This window comes from Sus scrofa, chromosome 4 (genome assembly GCF_054392235.1).
Source record: "Sus scrofa isolate SSC_HxYL_T2T_F1_AM1 chromosome 4, Sscrofa_HxYL_maternal_Yorkshire_Landrace_v2.0, whole genome shotgun sequence".
Taxonomy (NCBI): Eukaryota; Metazoa; Chordata; class Mammalia; order Artiodactyla; family Suidae; genus Sus; species Sus scrofa.
In genome coordinates this window covers 70,069,623-70,091,998 of record NC_139386.1, presented here as the reverse complement: position 1 = coordinate 70,091,998, position 22,376 = coordinate 70,069,623, and the positions used below count along the sequence as shown (strand labels likewise).

Sequence of the window (22,376 nt, the reverse complement as noted above, 5' to 3'; positions counted from 1 at the left end):
ACTTCATTTGCCACGAGGTGAAATGGTCACCAACTTTAGACTTAGAACCAAAGAGACAAAAGGTGGTCTAGTTAGCCGAAGTGAAGGGTATTGCCTGTCTTCAGTTTTTCAGAAGAATACTGTCAGGAAATACAGTAGGTCAGATCCTTCCTCATTTGCCCTGAAATGTAACAGCTGAGAAGATAAAGGACCCAAGAGGCCCGGGGTTTCAGGCAGAACTTGGACATCTGAAGTTAACGCTAGGCCTGTTACAAAATCTTGGCTAAGGCATTTAATCTCTCTGGACCTTAAGTTCTGTACCTTTTTAGTGAAGAAGTTAAACTAGATCCAAGGGTTGCAAAATAATTTTTTTTCCATAGCAAACAAAATTTTAAGCAAAGTCTAAAATCACTCTATAAAACAGATGGAAATCAAACTTCTTTGTTTGAATTCAGTGAATGGCGCCCAAACCCAGTTGACTTGGTCTCCTCCTCTTATCTGCTCCCTCTCTATCCTCTCCCACCCTCAAAGCACTTCCTCGGAAGCCTAGTGCTCCTTGGAACCCAGTTTGAAAACCAGCAGATGTGCTACTATTTGAGGTTTCTGCCAGTTTTCAGCAGAATGGAAAAATCATAGACGAGACAAAGAGACTGAGATTCACATCCTATTTCTGTCACTTCCTAAGCTGTATGACCAGTTTTCCCATCTGTAAAATGGAGATTATTTTTACAAATAACTCTATTTTAGGCCAATTGCTGTGTTAAGAATGCATTCAGAGCATCTTTCAGCACCTGAACCCTAACTGGGATGCATAGCAGTGATCCTAAAAGTTACGGCTCTGACTTGGGCAGAACAAAATGAGGGAAGATGGTATACTTGACTACTCAATTTCAACCAAACCTCTGTCTTTCCTGAAGCCCAACCCTCAAGAACGCAAGGCCAAAATTCCTCTTTAGAACCCGAATTGGTTTTTATTGTTCCAAACTAGCAGAGGCGGCAACAGTCTTCTAATTCACTGAACATTCTGTGTGCCAGGGAGAGCATGCCCCACAGCCCAAGTCTCTGAAATGACACCACGGTTGATCCAGCCCCCACAGATGGCCTTTAAAGCACCTTGCTTGTACCAAAGAATCACAGGGGAATGTCATTAGGAACCCTTGAACACCAAGCCACAGAAAATCAGTACCTGACAGCTTGGTTCTGTTCTTCACTCAGATCATAAAACAATTCACTGGAAAGCTATTGTTCTCCTGTTGAGCTGCTGTTGTGATAGTCTGCATTCCTTCCACAGTGGAGGAGTTCCCTCATAAAATGCATCCCAGAAGTCTGGGATTTCTGAAAAATCTCACCTTTGGGGAATTTTCTTAGCATGCTATTAAGGAAGGTCCACCTAGGACTTCTGCTGTGCAGGAAGAGGAGCTCAGTAGATGCCAGCGTGCCCGGCACCCTCAGCAACACACATCCCACCCCAAAGAAACCTGACTCAAGTAAACTTTAGACCACCCTCTCCACACTCTACAAAGTTTTTTTTTTTTTTTTTTTTTTTTTTTTTAATTTATAAAAAGTTCCCAATATACCCGTAAGGAAAGGTGAGCACAGACCCTCAAGGGCCTACCACACAGCTACAACATCAATACATGTGGCCCCTTCACCTGAGGCCCTGGTGGTGACATGTGGCCCTTTCATTCCAAGACTGATGAGCCAGGTGAGATCAGGTGGGCTGACAGTTAAATGCAGTCCACACTCATTAAGTGTCTCTTGTGGGCCACCCGGAGAGCCACGCAAGGCCCCAGGCTTACAAAGCCAGACAAACGTGAAGAATTGCCATAGAGAAGCAGAGTCCACGGGGAGAAGGGGGAGGCTATTGGAGAAATTGGAGGGGGGAGATGGGATTCGAACTGCACTTTGAAGGAAGGAACAGGGAGTGAGGACATTCCAGGCGCGGGGGGTGGGGGGGGGCGGGATGTGAATAAGGACTGGCAAGGAAAGAACCGAAAGGCCGCCTTTGGAGAATGATTCATATTCAAATGCTCCGGGGTAGGTGAGTGGAGGCGGAGGGAAGTGGGAAATGAGTGCGGAGACAAGCGGAAGGTCAGGATGAGGAAGTGCCTCTCTGGTCGGGGAGCAGGGCCGGGAAAGGGGCAGGAAAATAATAATCTAATGAAAACTGGAGCTAGCAGGTTGCGGAGGGCCGGGAGGACTGGTGCTCAGAGTGAACCAGAACTTTCTCAGACCCAAACTGTGGCCTAAAGAACCCTCTGGCTGGGTGTTTGGCTCCCACAGAGATTCAAAATAGAGGATTAAAAGAGAGGCTTCGCCCTGGCCCAGGGAACTCCCTGCCTAAACCATCGCTAGGAAAGCAAGAGCCCGGGGATAAAGCAAAGAGGCCAAAGCACCTGGTCTGAGCCTAAGAAACATCCGTGTTTACTAAGCACTTGGTCTCTGGAACGCCTGCCTCTCCAAATAACCACATCTTCCTCATCCACTCCATCCCGCCACAGGCGGCTACTGTGCCAGGTGCCGGGTGCTGGGGGGGTGGGGGCAGGAACTGCACGCTGGAAACCCTGCCCCCCCCTTCCCACCTCCTCCCTCCCCAACCTTCCCGCGTCGCCGGCCGGCCAGCTGCAGCTCAGTTTGTTTGCCGAGGTTTGCATGCTCATATTGAGTTGCCTTTTTTTTTTTCTCCCCAGCCAGTTCAGCAGTGTCCCGAAATTCACCCCCAGTGTAACTTCTGCCTCCGCTCCTCCCCTTCTTGGAACTGCCTTTTGTTTGTCTGGCAGCCTTGGTTCTATGGGGGTGTGTGATGATAATACGACGCGGGCTTATATAACCCGCTTCATCTCACAAGCTCTTCGTAGACGGTCCCTAATGCGTCCTCGGGCCGGTGTCAGGCTTGAGCGGCTAAGAGGAAACCCCAACCCGAGACGCCGAGGCCAGCAGGGAGGGCAGTGGGGGTCAGAGGCCGAGCCTTCCCGCGTCCCCGCGCCCCGGAGGTCGGGGAGATAAGGGACAATGACTCTCGCCCCCAGGAGGAGGAAGGAAGTCCCGCTGCCACCTTATCTCTGCTCCTCGGCACGCTCCCAGTTCCCAGGGCTTGTTCTCTAGAGAAGATTTTGAAGGCGGCTTTTGTAAGTATGATGCTCGGCTTTTTCTTTCAAAAGGAAGGAAACAAACTTTCCTACTGCCCTAGTCCATTTCGTTTTACTTATTTCCGAGGATGGGTTCCTGCTTTCAGATGCTCTCAGGATGGAAAGTGCTTCTGGCCAAAGTTTACCCCAATTGAGTCCCTCCTAAAAATTCATAGGAGGGGAAAGAGGTTTCTGTTGATAATTCACTTATAAACAAAACAGCACCCAGAGGAGATGCTGAAATTGCACCTTGGTCCTTCCTGGTGGCATCTGACTGTTCTCCACACATCCACATTTCTCCACCTTGAAAGGAGCCTGGGTTATCCACCTGGCTTGTTTGGCATGGACAAACCATGCTGCAGCTCTGAGCTTCAGTTTCTCAGCTTTCCGTGCTCACAATTTCAGGCAAGTATAATTGTTGGAAGTTTTTCTTCACACTATGAAATAAGTCCCGTGTTTTGATGTAGACTTGAAACCCTGGCTGGCTTGTGTGAACTTTACAAAGCACTGTAACTGCAGTGGGCACTTGGATACTTAAGTTTTTCACTATATAGCTGTGTATGTATTAAAGGAAACTGGACAAGAACTTCTTAAGCACTGGTAAAACCCAAAGCTTTGTTATTGAACTATGGTTCTGTAAAGGATGCTGAATTAACAGAGTATTTTTCTCCAGGGTGATGCCTATGGCTTTGGGAAATTGTCTTTCAACAAAAGGTGAATTTAAAACTCTAGGCTAACACTAAGAAACAATTTCTGAACACTTAGAAAATATGATTTGCTAATTGAATAAGCCAAGAAAATAAAGGTCTGTTTAGGGTAGTTGTTCACTTTGAATTTATAAAACCATGATTATAAGTTGGTACAGTATGATAAATAGAAAATTATTATCTTACTTTCAGGTAAGAAAACTAAGACATATATAAATTGACAGTAATGTAAAAAAGCAAGACCTCTTGCTTTCAGTGCCATAAGTGATATGATTTTTTTTTTTTTTTTTTTTGGTCTTTCTGTCTTTTGAGGGCTGCAGCTGAGGCATATGGAGGTTCCCAGGCCAGGGGTTGAATCAGAGCTGTAGCTGCCGGCCTACACCACAGCCGAAGCAACGCCAGACCCGCGCCATGTCTGCGACCTACGCCACAGCTCATGGCAACGCTGGAGCCTTAACACACTGAGCGAGGCCAGGGATCAAACCCGCCACCTCATGGTTCCTAGTCAGATTCATTTCCACTGCGCCACGGGAACTCCCATAAGTGATGTGATTAATTGCCTTCATCTTTAGATGAACAGATATGAAAACCATATGCAATGTGTATATACTAGTGTGTGTGTGTATAAAAGATTTCAGAATACTTAAATGTATGTATATATTTTTAATTAAATATAAATGTATATATTTAATCATCCCAAACTCTTATATTTGCTGTAACTATTTAGGGTTCAGTATTTTACATGATAGCATAATACCCAAAATAGACCAAGTGGAAAGATTTCATATCAAATTTCAGAATGCAGGAGAGCTATTTATTCATTATTTATTCAACAAACGGGAAACATTATAAAATCATGTCTATTTTTAAGATTCCCTTTAAATGACATTTCCACTTCAGATTCTCTGTGGCTTCCAAGAAATTCTAAGGCATAATTAAAGTTGAAAATAAGACTGGATTCTAGTTGTTTTTACCCTAAATTTAAAAGTGAGCTGTCAACACTCAAATTCTATACTCTAGCTAATTTAGTTACAGAGATCAGTCACATTATGTCAGTGTTAACCTTGGAGGCATACTCAGTCATGGTAGAAATAACACAAACTATGATGGGATCTGAATTTGCGGCTTGGTTTTGTCATTACCTGGTTATGTGACCAGCAGCAAGATCTTTCAGATTTTCAACCTCAAGTTTCACATCTCTAAAGTGAGACCAGCACTCCCTACCCCAAGGAGAGGATTGTTGAAAAGGAAATAATATACGTAAAATATCTAGCAGTTTCTGAAGACAACAGTGTTTCAGTCAGTTTTAGGGCTTTCCTCATTTGCTCTATTTTCTCATCTGTGATTCAGTGACTTCATTTTTTTGAGCATCTCCTACGTGTTGCATGCTGTGCTAGTGATACCAAAATGAATTAGGTTAATACCCTACCCTGAAAGCGTTCATACTCTGAGAAAACAGACCAAAATGGCAGATAATGTTCTTTACCGTATAACATCTGAAAAAAGGAGAGGTGCCGGAGTTCCCGTCGTGACTCAGTGGAAAAGAATCCGACTAGTATCCGTGAGGACGCAGGTTCGATCCCTGACCTTGTTCAGTAGGTTAAGGATCTGGTGTTGCTGTGAGGTGTGATGTAGGTCGCAGATGTGGCTCACATCTGGCATTGCTGTCACTGTGGTGTAGACCAGCAGCTACAGCTCCGATTCCACCCCTAGCCTGGGATCCTCCATATGCTGTAGGTGTGGCTCTAAAAAGACCAAAAAAAAAATGAAAGTCAAAGGACCTTTTATAAAGATAAAATGTTGATTGTATGAGTTTTAAAGTATCAGCAGGGAATGTGGAAAGACATTCCAGAAGTTTTGGAGAGCAGAGCCCATGGGAAAGCCTAGGGACTGGGAACTGGTTTCAGTGGGTACTAGAGTGTTGAATCCAGGGGGGCTGGAGATTTAGTTAGGGGGCCAGTCATGGATATTGTAGTGCTTCATGCTGAGGCGTTTGGACCCCTTACTCTAGTTAAAAGCAAATGTAGGGAGTTCCCGTTGTGGCACAATGGTTAACGAATCCGACTAGGAACCATGAGGTTGTGGGTTCGGTCCCCGCCCTTGCTCAGTGGGTTAACGATCCGGCATTGCCGTGAGCTGTGATGTGGATTGCAGAAGCGGCTCGGATCCCGCGTTGCTGTGGCTCTAGCGTTGCTGTGGCTCTGGTGTCGGCCGGTGGCTACAGCTCCAATGTGACCCCTAGCCTGGAAACCTCCATGTGCCTCGGCAGCGGCCCAAGAAATAGCAAAAAAGACAAAAAAAAATTAAAAATTAAAAAAATTTTTAAAAAAAGCAAATGTATGCTCATGAGTCTTTTTGGACCAGCTCATAATCCAAAGCAAGTTTCTTTTATACATTCACATTGATATAAAAAGCTTGGGCTGAAATATAAGTCACCTACTTCACTAAGACATTATTTAGGTCATAGACTATTTTGTTTATTTAGGTTTTTTGTTGGTCACAAGCCCACCTCAATGATGGAAGCCTTGTAGCACAAGGTCCTTACCTCACCCAGATCCGGCACCTGCTAGATGATGATGATGATGATGATTTGTCTTTTTGCCTTTTCCTAGGGCCGCTTCCCTCGGCATATGGAGGTTCCCAGGCTAGGGGTCTAATCAGAGCTGTGCTGCCGGCCTACACCAGAGACACAGCAACGCTAGATTGGAGCCTCGTCTGCCACCTACACCACAGCTCACGGCAACGCCAGATCCTTAACTCACTGAGCGAGGCCAAGGATCGAACCTGCAACCTCATGGTTCCTGATCGGATTCGTTAACCACTGCGCCACAGCAGGAACTCCCTAGATTATTCTTTATAGTCAGTGGAGAGACAAGGAAGGACTGTGCTTGGGGCTGAGAAGGTGGAAAGTAGATGTGATTTATGTGTTAGGGAGATCGTATATAGATCACCTACCATCCAGTATGGAATGTGTATTGGGTAAAGACCTAGGGGGTGACAGTGCTGTAAACGAGGAGACCAATCAAAAGACTATTGTCCGATAAAGTGAGAAAAGCTGAGGGCCGGAGCAGTGTGGGTGGACAATGGGACACAGATTCCACAGGTCTTTAGAGGGTGGGCCATTCTCAACCTGGGGACCGAATGAAGACAAATGAAATGTTCATAATATTCGTTATAGGCTTGGACAACTGAGCGGCTATAACGGAATACTCTAAAACAAGAAGAGGTACAGGGAATAGAAGATAATGGAGTTAGTTGGGATAACTTGGGTTGAGAGGATAAACTACAACATTAAGATAGTCATTTTGAAAAAGTACAAAATTGCCAGATTTGTCTTGAAAATTTAGAGAAGAAACATAAAAACCAGGCTTTCCACATTATGCTCAGTTCCCCCCCAAAATGTTAGCATCTAGACCCATGGGGCTCTGAGTTTTTATCTAGTGTCCTTGCTATTAAATGTATGGTTGCCGCCACTCACTTTCTAGCAGGAAGGCAATTTCTAGAGCAGTCTTGCCAATAAGTATGTGTACCTTTAAAAAGAGAAATTCGTACTTCCTCTGAGCCTTTAGAAATTCCTGGAGACTTGGAAAAAAATTCATGGTCAGATCGAATGCTTATCCATAAAGAACACTTAGTCATGAAGAATTTATACTTCTCTTGTATTGGAGGCCCACTCTGAGACTAGAAAAAGAGATAACTTCTTTTGTGTTTGTTTTGTCTAATTTCATTTATTACTGTTCTGCATGTTTCTGCATGGGTTTTCTGGGGAAATTTTTTTATTGAAGTATAGTTATTTACAATGTTGTGTCAATTTCTGCTATACAGCAGAGTGATTCAGTTATACATATATACGCAGTTCTTTTTCGTGTTCTTTTCCATTATGGTTTATCACAGGATATTGAATATAGTTCCCTGTGTTACACAGTAAGACCTTGTGGAGTTCCCATTGTGGCTCAGCAGGTTAAGAACTTGACATAGCATCTGTGAGGATGTGGGTTCAATCCCTGGCCTCACTTAGTGGGTTAAGGGTCCAGCTTTGCCACAAGGTGTGGCATAGATCTAGGATAGGGCTGGGATCTGTTTGCTATGGCTGTGGCGTAAGCCTCAGCTACAGCTCCGATTTGACCCCTAGCCTAGGTGTTTCCATATGCCACAGGTACAGCCATAAACAGGAAAAACAAAACAAGACAATAGGACCTTGTTGTTTATCCATTCTATACAAAATAGTTTTTATCTGCTAATCCCAAACGCCCCTAACCCCCTCCCCCTTGGCAACCGCAGGTCTGTTCCCTAGGTCTGTGAATCTGTTTCTGTTTCATAGATAAGCTTATTCGTGTCATATTTTAGATTCCATATATAAGTAATAGCATATGGTATTTGTCTTTCTCTTTCTGACTTATTTCACTTAGTGTGACAACCTCTACATCCATATGTTTTGCTGCAAATGGAATTATTTCATTCTTTTTTATGGCTGAGTAATATTCCATTGTATACATGTACCTCATCTTTATCCCTTAATCTGTCAATGGTTATCTAGGTAGTTTCTGTGCCTTGGCTATTGTGAATAGTGCTGCTATGAACATAGGGTACATGTATCCTTTTGAATTATAGTTTTGTCTGGATATATGCCCAGGAGTGAGATTGCTAGATGATATGGTAACTCTATTCATAGTTTTCTGAGAAGCCTCCTTAGTGGCTGTACCAACTGACATTCCTACCAACAGTGTAGGAGGGTTCCCTTTTCTCCACACTCTCTCCAGCACATGTTATTTGTAGACTTTTTTAATGATGGCCATTCTGACCAGTGTAAGTTATAGTTTTGATTTGCGGTTCTCTAATAATTAGCAATATTGAGCATTTTTTCCTGTGTCCATTGGCCATTTGTACGTTTTCTTTGGAGAAATTGTATGTCTGTTCAGGTCTTCTACCCATTTTTTGATTGGGTTGTTTGCTTTTTGTTATTGAGTTATTTGAACTGTTTGCATATTTTGGAAATTAAGCCCTGTCGGTCAAATATTCAAATATTTCCTCCCAGTCTATAGGTTGTCTTTTCATTTTGTTTATGGTTTCATTTGTTGTACAAAACTTTATCAGTTTTTAGGTCCCATTTGGTTTTTTTGCTTTTGTTTCTGTTGCCTTGGGAGACTGATCTAAGAAAACATTGGTATGATTTATGTCAGAGAATGAACAGAATATTTTCCTATGTTCTCTTCTAGGGGTTTTATAGTGTTGTGTCTTTATAGTGTTGTTTACGTCTTTAAGCCATTTTGAAGTTATTTTGCGTATGGTGAAAGAGTGTGTTCTAACCTCATTGATTTTCATGAAGCTGTCCAGTTTTCCCAGTACCACTTGCTGAAGAGATTGTGTTTTCCTCATTGTATATTCTTACCTCCTTTGTCAAAGATTAATTGACCATAGGTGTGCAGATTTATATCTGAGCTCTCTATTCTGTTCCATCGATCCATGTATCTGTTTTTGTGCCAATACCATGCTGTTTTAATTACTGTGGGTTTGTAGTACTGTCTTAAGTCTTGGGAGGGTTTGCCTCCTACTTTGTTCCTTTTCCTCAGGATTGCTTTGGCAATTCTGGTCTTTTAGGGTTACACATAGAGGTGACACTTAACATTAAAGCAAAGGAGGTGATTTATTATGTGGCCATGACTTATGCTACAAACACTTCCTCCTCCTTCAGGGTGAGCGGGAAGTTCACCCATTGACTCGAATGGTGGGCAGCTGGAAGGGAGTGGTGCATCACGTTTGTGAATTTTCCTAAGATAACAACTGGAAGAATTTTAACATTTAGAATGAATAGAAAACAATCTGATTAGCAGACAGGAAGCTGTGACTTTTTAAGTCTTTGAGCTCTGATTACTTGATAACCTTAGTTTTCTTATATATCCTTTCACCCTTTCTAATCTTCTATGGCAAAGCCTGTATCAGATTTCCTGTATTTCAGAGCTCTTACCCCACCTGAACACTTCAGAGCAAATACCATTTATTACGGAAGGGGCTTAGCCCCAGCCTTCAAGGCTGGTCTCACAAAGTCATATGACATTTTCTCCTGGTAGGTAAATTGTATCAACACATTTAACAGCAGATTTAAGAAGCTCTTTTCACCTCTCTAAATATAAGGAGTTTTATCACTCATCAGAAAAATAGTATTTGGCTATAATCTGAATTCCATCTAGTTTCTGATGGGTCACTTCAAATTCCCCAAGCTTCAGAAATTTACTTTGGTTTTTGAAAAGAGGAATAAGGTTTCTATGTTTGCTAAAATGCTTCCCATAAAAAAGAGTCCCCCAAGGGAGCTATTACTATCTCAGTTATACAAAATAATCACCAAATATATACTTTAGAATAAGATGAGCTTGCATCATGGGAAAGTGAATTGTTTAAAGAAGGAGCAAGATATATCGGGGGGAATTCCCATTAGCACAATTGAAAGTATGAAGAATATACTGAGCTTGCAACTATGGTGCTGGCCATTCTGCTTTTAGGTTGCTCGAGTCATTTAAATCTTGGCTTTATAAGCAAAGGCTACAACTTCACAGTCTTTTTGGGTTTGCTGACATAATGATCTACTCCAGGCTGGGTGCAGCCTGAGCCACTGTGCTCTCTGACGCTGTATTTGAAAGGTGGGGAGGGTGCAGCTGTGCGGCCCCCCAGACACCTGAGTCCAGAATATTGCTGAATTTTGCTTCATTTCTGTGCTCTGTGGAAAGCTGGAAGTGCCCCAACTCTCTCTTGGGTTTGGCTTCCTGTTCACATGTTTTCTGGTCTCATGTCATTGTGCATGAAGTAATAGTCCCACATGCGTGCACCATCCACAAGGCAAGATTTGTGTAGTTCAGTGTGAAGTTTTCTAATGAGGACATTTTGGACCTTCCAACAACTCCTTAGGGAAAGCAGTTGGGAACTGGTTATTACTTTCCAGGGTGAAGAGAGCAGAGACAGAATGCCTTTCTGCAACACAGCTAAAGCCACTTTTAGGAAACAGTGGAAGGACAGCTGCTTAAGGCACATCAACATTTATTTTGCACATCTATCTAAACACATGTATATGTACAGCATAAAGAATTGCCTCCAATTCACAGTTTAAACATATCAGTTACTCTTTCAGCATTTCACCAGCCATGAATGGTGCTAGTGTTTTCCACCAATGACCGCTATTTTAATGACATTTCTCTGCAGCAAAATCTGATGAGTTTAGGAAGTTTGAGAGCCAGGAAATGCAGCTCAGTTTCTGAACAACTGAGAAAGCCGGGAGAGTTCATTTCAATCATCTTCTTGCCTTATAGCATGGATTCCTAAGCGCTAAGGGCAGTAACGCTAGTACAGAGGGAGAAGCCAAACCAAACTTTTAAAGTACGGCTCTTAAACCATCAAGCTTAACTTCCCAACATCTCATCAGCAGGTGAAATTTTGGCGCATGCCCTTGTGGATGCTGATGTCAAATGAATGGGCATATGTGCCAAGATCTTACAGAACAAGAAGAGATTTTGGAGGTCTTCCAAGCTTACCTTTTATTTTACCAACAGAGAAACTGAGACTCATGGGAGCTCTCGCCTAACACACACACACACACACCCCCTATGTCTGAGTCTTATGCTGAATCATGGCTGGCAGAAAATATTATGGTTCGGGCTTAAGAAAAAGGAAGGACAACATGACTCAAAGCTGGGTCCCCTGCTCCATTGAGGTTCGTGTGGCCCTGTAGGGCTGGGGGCCACCCATGTAGACCTGCTTCAGGAGCCATTTGAGGGGGTCAGATTAGGTGGATTTGACCAAAACGTGAATAAACTCCCAAACAAACCAAGAGTCAAGGTGTGACTCAGGTTCTGCCTGTACAGCGGGGCTCAATCTGTGCATGGGAGCTATGGGGCCACAGCGTGATTAGAGCATAAAGGGAGACAGAGCAGGTACAGTCCTCACACCCCAGAATCTTAAGACCTGATCAGAGAAGTGTAATATTCCTTCGTCTAGGCAGCAGCAGAAACCCTGTAACTAAATGCTGCATCGTGTGGCTGAGATTTTAAGTGTTGTAGGTGTTCTGAGGGGAGATAAATGAAAATCAAGGTTATTGGCTGATCCTAGAGGGGGCTTAGCATTGTCTGATGGGGAGGGAATAAAGGCAAACTTTTCCAGCAGAATTGAAAGCTTGGAGGTCTCATGGCTCAGACCCCAAGGAAGCCTGTCTGACGGGTGTTCTCCAGGAGCACCTGTCCGCCTGAGCAATGGACTTGAGCCCTGGGACTGATATCCATCACTATCTACTAAACCGTTACTGAAACAAGTATTCCCCCCAAACTAGGTATAAAGTAATTATATTTATATAACTATAAATCCACAGTGATATAATTACACTTACCAAATGGAAAATCCAAAATAAATTGCCAATAAATATAAACAAAACCATCAACCGGTAGTATCCCATTGGTGGAACTGAATTAATTGGTTAAAATTAGAACCACTAGTTTTATTTGCCAGATGATGCTGTCTTGCGGAAACTAAAGAATAAATTTGTTTTAACCAGGGTTCATTAATGAAACTGTAAAAAAAAGAGAGAGAGAGAAATATTATAAATAAAAATGTCCATTGTACATCTTGTATTAAGACTACTGAAAATGAATTATTACAAGTTGGCACAGAGAAAGGAAGAAAGGATCCAGGCCATCCGTCTGCTGGCGTCACAGTTGTGGAACTAAGAAGCAGGGCAGCTCAGTCATCCAGTCACCTTACTCTCTCTCAGCAAATAAAACTTCATTCAGCCCAGCAGAAATATTTGACTTTCACATGCATACACATTATCAAGCAAGTATAAATACCTGCCTTTGTTTTTTAAAAGCCTAGAGCTCTTAAATTATTATTCTCCCCCACATGATCATTTTAATGATGACAAAGCAAAGTCTTCATTTACAAAATTAATGAAAACTCTGGCCTCATTCCATGAAAATGTCTTTTGATGGCACATTACCACTGCAGGGGAAGTTGTGTCTTTTTTCTTACTGGCTTTAAAAAAAAAAAATCCAGCGCTGGTAATAATGGTTACCAGCGGTTACTGAGCACTTATGACGGGACAGTGTTCTTCTAAATTTTTTCACTCGAATGTTTGCGTGTAATCCTCACATCAACCCTATAGGACAGATGCTATTTTTAATCCTCATTTTTTCAGAGGAGGCTACTGAGGCATTGAGAAATAAAGTAACTGGCTCAAGGTCACGTAGCCAATGGATGCTGAAGCCTGGAATGCAGGCATCTAATTCCAGGGTCTGCTGCTCCCAGGAGTAGATTCAAAATAACCACAGAAAGGATGTTGTTCTTTGACATTAGTCTAATCCAGCATGACCACAGCCAGATACTTGTAGCCTCACGATCACATGTAAACAGGGTGCCATGCACCATTATAAGCATCAACAGTTATAAGTCTTCCCCGAACACATTTTACAAATGGAGATGTGTGTGAGGCTTACACTCACTTGTAATATTATCAGAGACATGGAAGCAGAGACTATGAAAGTCCTCCTAGAACTCACCAACTCCCAGGCTGAGAAGGGAGCTGACTGGGCTGGGCGTGCCAGAAGACAGAGGGTGGAGGAGTTGATCTGCCGGAAATGGAAAGAGACATGATAAGGGTAAGGATGGCGTGGGAGGAAGAGTCCCGAGGCAGAAGGCCAGCTGCAGGGAGGTCCTGCTGCAACAATCTCTGTAAGAGCGAAGCTTCCAGAACAGAGCAGAGAACCTGGGGCTGCCCACGTTTCACCCGAATCACCAGGGCCAGTTCAGAACAGGAAGAGATTCCAGATCTATTGTGTTGACATAATCAACGCCCATTACCTCTGAGATTATTCACTGGTGAGGAGGTAAGAGAGCACCACAGGAAACGCCTTAATATTTTCATGGGCAAGTGAAATACTCTAAATGTAAAGGAAATTTTAGGTTGTTAAATAGGGTGTATTTTCTTATTCTTATAGCCAATGTGTCTTATAACTTATATTTCTAAGAGATTATGTATATGTACTACATATCTTCTCTTTCCTGTTTTACTTTATATGTCATATTCACATTTATATAGAGAGTGTATATGTGAAGATGTGCTACTTATGGCAGCAAGATTGCTTCCTTAAGTACTTAATGCTTTAAAATGGGTGCTTCTTCTTATTCAAAGTGAGTTGATTTTAGTCACTTACATTTTTCAACCATTGTAAATGCAGAATAGAAACAAATTTAACCACTTGTAAATTCTTACTTTGCTACTCATCAAATGATAGCTTGCAGTCACTTTAGAAAATTTTATGATGCTGCACATTTTCCTTTAAAATGGGTCTTAGAACCTGAAATTAGACATCACTCAACTTTTAAACTTGGAACACTTTGTAAACTGTGAAAAAGAAACTCTTCTTTATTGGCTTTATGCAATTCAGTCAGAGAATAATATGAAATGAATCTGATGGACTCATGGAAAGTCTTTCTCTCGATGAAGAGAAAGTCAAATGGAAACTTCTGTGAAAGGACCGAGTTACCCAGAATGCTTCAAAGTCTCTTGGAGTGATTGTAAGAAACTCAGTCTGGATGGCATTGGGAGACTACCGTTCCTAATGGTGTCCTCCTTTGAAGGTGTGAAAGGGCACCTTCTGAAAGATCAGTCACTGATGACATGTAGCTGATGGCACTTTTCCTTTCTTCCATTGTAAGTGCTGGCAGCCAGCCACTCTCATCTGAAGAAGGTGAATTTGGCCAATGACGTGCAGGTTCTCCAAGAGAGAGTGATTGCAGAAAATATTCAAAGGTACTCATATCGAACAGTTACCTCTTGATTAATTAAACTAAGGCACTGATTAAACCACAGTACTCCCCATCACCTGAAAAGGGGAACGTTTCACAGATGGAGAATTATCAGAAACGGAGGAGTTAACAGTCCTGTCCTCTTTTTTTTTTTTGTCTTTTTGCTATTTCTTTGGGCCGCTCCCGCGGCACATGGAGGTTCCCAGGCTAGGGGTCGAATTGGAGCCGCAGCCACTGGCCTACGCCAGAGCCACAGCAACGCGGGATCCGAGCCGCGTCTGCAACCTACACCACAGCTCACGGCAACAAGGATCCTTAACCCACTGAGCAGGGTCAGGGATCGAACCCACAACCTCATGGTTCCTAGTCGGATTCGTTAACCACTGCGCCACGACGGGAACTCCCTCCTGTCCTCTTGTGTAGCTTTTTCATCCTTGGCTGAGAGAGCTAGAAGGCAGAGGCATTTCATGAAATTCATCTTCAGAAATGGCAAAGAAGCATCTGAAGAATCATGAAACTGACTAAGATGTCATGGGCTTTTCAGGAAGCTCAGGGGATTAGAGGGATAGTTATCGGCAGGCCAGCCTTGCCCGGTCATCCACAGATTCAGGCATGAAAGCTACAGATGTCACCTGTGTGGTTCACAGCTTGACCTCACGTTTCTTGCTTTGGCCAGATGATTAGGGCCAAGAGCATTGTGGGGCCAGGGTGAACTGCAGACACCCACCTCCACAATACAGCCTTCGTTGCAAAAACATTCTTAGGGGTATTGATTCATAGGAGTTTCTGCTGGCCATGAGTCTTCTCAAATGGCAACACTGGAAGTTTTTCACTCCACCCAAAACTAACACAGTGGAAACTGTTGAGTTCCTCTTGGTTTCAAATTGCAGCTCTTCACAATCATTGTCCTTTGCTTGGTTTTTATTTGTAAGTCTTGTGTTAGCCCAGGTGGACTTGGAATAGTTCTTTAGTCACCAAAAAGCTCATGAACTTTATACGATCAAAACAAAACAAGACAAAAGTCTTGAGGTCTGACTTGAATTTCAGGTCTGTCATTCGGGGGTTGATTTCTCCAGCTTCTCTTTCTAATACTTATGGAATAAATGCTTTGTCTTCATTCAAAAATGGCAAATGAAGAAGAGAATGGCTGGAAGCTTATGGGAGGCTGGAGTTAGTTCCTTGACCTAAAATCAGGAAGCCTGGTCGTTTTTCTTTCATTCTCGGAGCTTTGTCTGCAGATGGTCTGGGGCAGCTGTGATTCACGAGCTAAATCAACAGTAAGAGAAGACAGGTTGAAGTTTAGGTCTCTTTACTTTGAAATTCCAAACCAGAGAGGAAACTTTTCCACAGCAACGTGAAAAAGATACCTGTTTGGAGCTAAATTCAAGAGACAGTAGAACTGTGACTTCTTAAGACTGCTTCATCTTCTTGAGTCAGTTTGCCAGTCTTTTTCCTTGTGAAGCCCTAGTCAAATGCATCAGTTTTTTTTCTGCAGGAAAGAAAGAGGTTGACCTTGAACATCGTGTCATTCAAAATGAACTGTGGAAGAAGCTGGAAAACCCTTAAGAGTGGAGGTCACCCTATGTTCTTTCCCAAAGGTCACTGAAGACCTGATTTTTCGAAGCATCTGTCTTAGTTTCTTTTCGTGCTATGAAGCGGCCACTTTTCTGGAAAGCCATGTTGTTTATTATCTGGCCTGTCCTCTTTCAGTTCACACTTTTCTCCCTGTCAGGGGTCATTTCACCACTTGAAACATTACAGCCTTTCATTTCTCAGCACATCCTTGTTACAAGAAAACTGAAATTCGTTTACTCTACTTCTGGATCAAATTGGAATCATTTGCTCAAATGTTACTCATGTGACACTTAATTTCCTAAAAATCCGTGGAACCTCTGTGGGAGCAGGCTCTCGTCTGCTCATACTGTCTTGGGACTGGACAGTTCAAAGTCTGACCAGCTGCTGGCCTCAGAGATCTCTGCCCCTCTTCCTCCTCCTTCATCTGAGCTGGAGTAGATGGTCACTGTCCTCCCAGCTGGCAATTCTTGTGGAAAGAAATGGGTCTTTTCTGTGTGTGCTCAGTCAGGTTTACAAAATCGGGCCCATTTTAAAGAGTCTTTGGGTTTCAAAATGCTGCTCTGTCCCTTTTCAGTTGCCTCTCTGCTCATGTCATTTGGGTATGAAGTCCTTTCATGTATTATTTTTCCATGAGCTGCTTACCTGCAGTTCACTGAACTTGGCATCACCTCCAAAATTCATAAGGCAAGGCAAGGAACCAGGAGATGATATAGGCAAATCTCAGAAGCTGCCCAAGCATCTTCTGGCTGTTCAGCTGCCAGAAGGTTCTCTCTTGTTCTAAGGACAGTTAGGTTGTATTCACATATACTAAGACACCAAAAGGACAATTAAATTTCATGGCTCGGGGGAGATTTTGAGAGCTCTGCTCAAAAATGTTTACACCTGTGGAACAGACTGTTGTTTTTTGTGGAGCCTGGTTTTCAGCTTGAAATACACCTGCCAGAATCTGAATGGCCCCTATTGTCCCTTCCGGACTCCGAAACTGCACTGTCAGACAAGGCCTGGTGCCCACAAATGGGATCACTTCAAAAAGCAACTATGCTGTTTGTAAGGAAGTTAAGATCTTTCCTAGCCCTGTTGATACTTACTTGGGATGGAAAAATGTTATCGTAAGCATGCCTTAGCTGTGCCCCTGGGCACTTTATTTTATTACTTTAATTATGTAAGTTATGCTCAATACCTTAATTTAAAATTAAGTATTTAAAAAAATTGTCCATGGACTGTAATAGTACAAAACATCTTTTCAGAGAATCAGTTTCAGATGTGGACCTCAAAACCACTAAAATTATCCTCGCCTTGGTATCCAAGAGCAATTAAAACTTGCTGCAGAATGTAAAGTGCTGAATTTGGGTGTCCTTAAGGAGAAGCCTCTTTCTATGTGACCGTCTTTCCCTTAACATTTCTCTTTAAAGAGGGCAATTTATTACACTGAATCCTAATGTCAGTTAAAATCATGTATGCATTGTAAATGTAATAGCTACCTAATAGGAACTTTTTTTTGCAAGTTAAAAAACCACACACGCTGAACCCAAGCCCGTAAATCTTTTCTCCATGAATATATGCTATGTGGAATCTTAGAAAATTGCTGCTCTTTGACTATTTTTGACCTACAAAGGCAGCAATTTTATATGCTACTCCCTCATGTTTTACATAGCTAGAAACTTGACGAATATACAATTTTATTCTGATTTTTTTTTCACTTTTCTCTCAAAACAGTTCACAGTTTCTGCATTGTCTTCATCAGTTGTGTATAAAGTCCTGTATCCTGTTCTATTACATGGATGTGGGACAAAGGTTGATTTTGCTTTTTCCCTGTAAAAGATGACACAACACCATCAGCGCCTTTCTTGGCACAGCGATTACTTTGGTTGCATTCTCACGCCAATTTTTAACCTGGGGTTCTCTGCATCATCCTTTCATCTGACATGAAATACTTTCACATGGGCCAGGGGGAGGGGTCTTTCTGTGTAACTTTAAGTAAGAAAGCAGGTCTTAGTACATGCAAGTGTACAAGTGTGTACACGTGGTATGTAGACAGTGAAATGGATATGTTTAGACCACACATCCTTAAAGCCAATGAGTTTGTATTTAAGGAACCAGACTCCAAGGGGATGGGAAACATTGTCCGGCTGGGTGCCTTCAGTTGGCTCCTCTTCTTTCCCATCTGATGGAGACCTGTCCCAGGGCTTTCGTTGCCAACAGAATAGTGCTTTGTCTCCCGCAGCAGAGAAGCAAACTCCAGCAGTGTTGACCGACCACAAGAAAACCCTTTGCTCTTGACATAATGATACATCCAGGCAGGAAGTTAGGAGGAAAATAGCCATTCCCATGGGGAATGAGGAATGGGGCCGGGGGGAGCAGTTTAATTATGTTGAGAGTGGGGGCTGGGGGACAGGGACAGTCACAAGTGGAGATGAAGAAAAAGAATGGATGATGTCATTCTTTACTGGGACAGTCACTGAAATAAAATCAGGTCACACACAATGGTCTTGTTCTATGGCCAGACCCATAAATGCTACAAGAGATTACTTGTGGTAATGCTTCTTAGGAAGGGTCTAAGGACCCTGCTTGCATTAAGATATCTCCAAGACATCTTTAAGATGAATAAGAAGGGCGGAATCATTTCATCTAGTGCTGAAAACAATGGCCCACGCTAGGTTCACAACATTTGTTGTTGAAGATCACTAAGCCACTGTTTAAGATAGAGTGTCTGGATTCTCACAACACAGTGAATTTCAAGAAGCAGAATGTAACTACACAATTTGGTGTCAAGCCATATATTTTAAATCGGTGCCCTTTGGGGTAGGATAATTTTGAATGGCATTCTGAAGTGAAGACAGAAGCTATTTCTCAGTAGGAAGTTGGCACTTCCTGAAAAGAAACACTGCCTTGTACCGTGTGAAGACATTTTTAGGACTGATTAATTCTACTTACAGAGGAAGCATTTGATCTGTGTCGATCTTGAGTCCATAGTGCCACTGGTGGCAGATATATTCAATTTTAGGTTCTCCATCTCAATGGTGTCCTAGTTTAACCTCATTCATTTGCTTAGATTTCATGAGAGGGCACCCCGATTACAAACGAAGGTCAGATTTTCTAAGTCATCCCTGGAATCATTATGTGATAGGGTCGGATCCTGTTATTAAGATTCTGTTGTGTTGCATTAACAGGGTTTCAAACAAGTAAGTCATTGAGGCCTTTTTTAAATGATTTTTTTTTCTGCATAAGTTATGTATAAGAAAACTGGAACATTGCAGTCTTTTTACACTGGCATCTGTGGTTTAGAGAATTTGGAAAACTTAATGTTGAATTTTGGTAAACCTCTAGTCTTCAGGCCATGTCTATATTCAAGGGAAAGATCTTTCTGTCTTAGAATATACAATATATCAAAGTAGTTTCCATCGTGGCTCGGTGGTTAGCAAACCCAACTAGCATCCATGAGGACGTGGGTTCGATCCTTGGCCCCGCTCAGTGGGTTAAGGATCCGGCGTTGCTGTGAGCTGTGGAGTAGGTCGCAGATGCGGCTTGGATCCCACGTTGCAGTGGCTGCGGCAGTGGCGTAGGCCAGAGGCTACAGTTACGATTGGACCCCTAGCCTGGGAACCTCCATATGCCGTGGGTGCGGCCCTAAAAAAAAAAAAAAAAAAAAGATGTCAAAGTAAAGTTGGATTACCATAAGAATTCGAATTTGTGTTATGATTTTGCTCTCTGATGACTAGGGAATCTAGTGTGCTAAGTTGGGGCTTAGGGGAGGTAGTGATATACATGGCACAAAATTGTTTCGGAAGCTGCTGTGGATTGTGGCTATCAAAATGGAAATCGGGAGTTCCCCTTGTGGCTCAGCAGGTTACAAACACAATTAGTCTCCATGAGGATGTGTGTTCGATCCCTGGCTTCACTCTGGTTAAAGATCTGGCATTGCCATGAGTTGTGGTCTCAGACACAGCTCCAGTCCCACGTTGCTGTAGCTGTGGTGTAGGCTGGCAGCTGTAGTTCCGATGTAACCCCTGCTTAGCCTGGGAACTTCTATATGCTGCAGGAGCGGACCTAAAAAGAAAAAAAAAAAAAAAACCCAAAAACTGACACATTTTGAAGGTGTCCTGTTTTGGGTAGATCCTGCCATCAACTGCACTGATTTCTTCTTACCTTATTTTTAAATGGAAGGTAATCAGCCTCTAGGATGAATGAGAGAGAATAATTATGTAAACATTAAAAAGTAACTGAAATATTTCCAAACAAATGCTCAGAACCATCAGAACTTTCCAAGGTGTCAAGACAGTGTTTAATTTTCTTTTCTGCTTATTTTCTATCAGGCTTTAAAAAAAAAATCTGAGTCCATTATTGATAGCCAGTTGACCGAGGCAGGTAAAATGCAAGTGTTTAAGCAAATCCACTATTTACAAAGCATGTAAATCAGGCATGGCTTCTAACAAGGGGACTTTCCATAAAATTAATTTAAAAATGATTTGCTCTTACAGTCTTACCAAGATTGGATGCTTTTTTTGCATTAAAATGTACTTATTTAGTACATGAAGTAAGATTGCCCCAGCAGATTAAATCTATGCTGCAGTGTTCACAGGAGTCTGGTCCAGCCAGACAGGATGATGCTCGACAGTGAACAGTGGCCACGGGAGAACTAACAGCCATTCAGTGCAGTCAGCCCTATGCTATAAGAGAGAAAGATATTTCAGCGAAACTCTCCTGAAGATGATTATGCCAAAATATAACTAGTCTCAAAATCCTGCCATCCAAAGGACCCTGCATTGAGAGTTGGTTGCAATCACAGGCATTTTGTTTACTGTGCAATTTTCTAGACAATTAGAATGTACTTGTCCTCCTTCTCTTACTGGGCTGTGGCAAATATAAATGATGTAAAGGTAGGGCGTTCCCCTCATAGCTCAGTGGTAATGAACCTGACTACTATCCATGAGGATGCGGGTTCAATCCCTTACTTGCTTACTGGGTTAAGGATCTGGTGTTGCCATGAGCAGTCGTGTAGGTCGGCAGCTGCAGCTCCGATTTGACTCCAGCCCGGGAACTTCCATATGCCACGGGTGCAGCCCTAAAGAACAAGAAAAAAGATGTTAAGGTACTTTTGCAGGGAGCAGATGTTTGGAGCTGCTCAGACACAACCTATTGCTGTTGTAATAGTCAAAGACTAAGGTATTGCTCTGTAATCATAGTTCTTCCCATGAAACTGTGCTATTCCCAGCCCCTGATTTCTGCCTCATTATTCTTTTAGTTTTATATCTCTTCCAGGAAACTAATCCCAATGTGTATTTTTTGATGGCTGGCAAAAATTCAAAAATGCTTTGCAGAGATGGAAGGCTGTAGGAACACTCAGATTAAGGCTACGTATTCAGTGCATTTTTAAGAAAAGCTTCAAAATGAAATATCTTTTCTGGCTGAAGCATTAAAAATAGAAGTGAAGAAATTAGCTCCTACTGTATTATGCACTTGCAGTTGCTGGAATTCAGCTAAAGATTGACTCCAAGTAATGTTTGTGATGAGGAAAAAGATGTGTAAGATTAACTCACTGGAGGTAGGGGCTGTTGCTTTTAATATCTTCTTGATTGGCTCCTGTTTGAACCAAAATGGACTGAGAAATTGCCCTCATCTGCATTCCCCAGGCAGAGGCCAGAGTAAAAAATGACATCCTTCTGCCCTCCATCAGTGCTTGTCACAAGACAGCCTTTCTCTTAGGGAAATACTCAGTTTTCTGGTTGCTTTTTCCACCCCTAAGCATTGGTTTATAGAGGAATTTCTTTCCAACGTCAAATACTATGTCAGCTTAGTAGTTTGTAAGGGTTGAAATGTCCCTTCTGGGTGAAAGAAGAAGAATGCAATTTATGTTTCTCATTTGGCAGTCCATCTTATTTTATTTTAATTTTTAAATGATTTTTATTTTTTCCATTATATCTCATTTACAGTGTTCTGTCAATTTCCTACTGCACAGCAAAGCGACCCAGTCATACATACATATATACATTCTTTTTCCCACCTTATCTTCCATCATGCTCCATCATAAGTGACTAGATATAGTTCTCAGAGCTATACAGCAGGATCTCATTGCTTATCCATTCCAAAGGCAATAGTTTGCATCTATTAACCCCAAATTCCCAGTCCATCCCACTCCCTCCCCCTCGTTTAAAGAATTTTCTCTCTGGCTATGGACATAGTAAGGCAAAGTTTGTATGGTATGACT

General features: G+C 42.4%; 1 protein-coding gene across 22 annotated transcripts in view; it reads left to right on the top strand.

Moving 5' to 3' along the window:
• SULF1 (sulfatase 1) overlaps nt 1-22,376 on the top strand; it is a 181,128-nt gene that overhangs the window by 22,580 nt on the left and 136,172 nt on the right. For 6 of the 22 annotated variants that reach the window (XM_021089262.2, XM_085022161.1, XM_085022157.1 and 3 more), the window contains exon 2: nt 3,009-3,107. The exons of 13 other annotated variants lie outside the window; for them this stretch is intronic. The gene's annotated coding sequence lies outside the window, so the exon portion shown is untranslated. Of the gene's footprint in view, nt 1-3,008; nt 3,108-13,467; nt 13,675-22,376 lie in introns of those variants that run through there. 3 more of the 22 variants (XM_021089258.2, XM_085022153.1, XM_085022149.1) reach the window with 1 other exon arrangement.